Source organism: Patella vulgata, chromosome 2, assembly GCF_932274485.2.
Source record: "Patella vulgata chromosome 2, xgPatVulg1.2, whole genome shotgun sequence".
Lineage (NCBI taxonomy): Eukaryota > Metazoa > Mollusca > Gastropoda > Patellidae > Patella > Patella vulgata.
The window spans coordinates 24,065,980-24,067,853 of NC_065880.2; positions in this window are offsets into that span (position 1 = coordinate 24,065,980).

Sequence of the window (1,874 nt, forward strand, 5' to 3'; positions counted from 1 at the left end):
TAGTTGGGAAGCCCCCCGGTCCCTACCCCATGCCCCGGCTCCTTCAGCTATGTCTACGAGCATGATTTGCTACCATATTATCTTAGCCCGCTGCTTAATATTGAGCGACTTGTTTATTCGACTGAATTATTCGACTGAACTATTCGACTGGTTTATTCGACTGAACTTTTCGACTGAATTATTCGACTGGTTTATTCGACTGGATTATTCGACTGAACTAACTGACTGGTTTTATCGACTGGACGAGGCCACATGAAAATGTCAAATACCTCATCCCCGCCCCACCCCATCCCCTTTCTACGTTCATATCATATATAGGGACTCTATTCTTTTCGAGGCGGACAAGTACAGCTGTCTGGTCGTTCGGATGGGACGAAAAACCGAGGTCCCGTGTATATATTGGAGTGGACGTAAAAGATCCCTTGACAGATGGAATTCGATAAAAGAGTAGGCCGTAGTGCCGCTGTCCGGGCAAAATTTCCATCATAGCACAGTGTATGGCGTATGCCCGTCTTCATTAGCCCAGTTCCAAGCAGAACAGAAGGACGTTGAACCCCCATTTCATTTCTTTTCATTTCTTGAAACTAGTTGGGAAGCCCCCCGGTCCCTACCCCATGCCCCGGCTCCTTCAGCTATGTCTACGAGCATGATTTGCTACCATATTATCTTAGCCCGCTGCTTAATATTGAGCGACTTGTTTATTCGACTGAATTATTCGACTGAACTATTCGACTGGTTTATTCGACTGAATTATTCGACTGGTTTATTCGACTGGATTATTCGACTGAACTAACTGACTGGTTTTATCGACTGGACGAGGCCACATGAAAATGTCAAATACCTTATCCCCCCCACCCCATCCCCGCCCCACCCCATCCCCTTTCTTCGTTCATATCATATATAGGGACTCTATTCTTTTCGAGGCGGACAAGGACAGCTGTCTAGTCTTTCGGATGGGACGAAAAACCGAGGTCCCGTGTGCACATTGGAGTGGACGTAAAAGATCCCTTTGACAGATGGAATTCGATATAAGAGTAGGCCGTAGTGCCGCTGTCCGGGCAAAATTTCCCTCATCGCACAGTGTATGGCGTATGCCCGTCTTCATTAGCCCAGTTCCAAGCAGAACAAAAGGACGTTGAACCCCCATTTCATTTCTTTTCATTTCTTGAAATTAGTTGGGAAGCCCCCCGGTCCCTACCCCATGCCCCCGGCTCCTTCAGCTATGGCTACGAGCATGATTTGCTACTATATTATCTTAGCCCGCTGCCACCGCTGCTTAATATTGAGCGACTTGTTTATTCGACTGAACTTTTCGACTGGTTTATTCGACTGGATTATTCGACTGAACTAACTGATTGATTTTATCGACTGGACGAGGCCACATGAAAATGTCAAATACTGAAGCGACTAGATACTATGCTGTCATCAGTTTTATGCATCGGACACAGACTTAATTCAAGTTGTTTATATTAGTACGGCCATTGTTTTCAGTTGATGACGTCAGTCGTTGACCCTTAACCCTAGATGACGACCTTACTCGCAAAGAGAGGTCAACACGTTGTTTAGGGTATTGCTATTGGAAGGAAAATCTCAATAAAATTGTGACTTCAACTGTCAGATTTGAACTTGGGGGAAAATAATCAAAATAGACAAAAAACGATGTAATCATATTTGAGTTAGTGCGTTTTTTATTTCAGTCAAACAAACTATTCCCAAATTTTAGCCCAACCATCGACCGAGTTTGTTGACTGGAAATTCTAGTGGTACTTAGGGGTAATTGGGAAAACTCGAAAAACCATTTTTGAAGTCCGGAAAAACGTTGAACTCGTTCAAGGGAGGTAACTGTAAGTAAAATTTGTAAAACGTCTGGACAA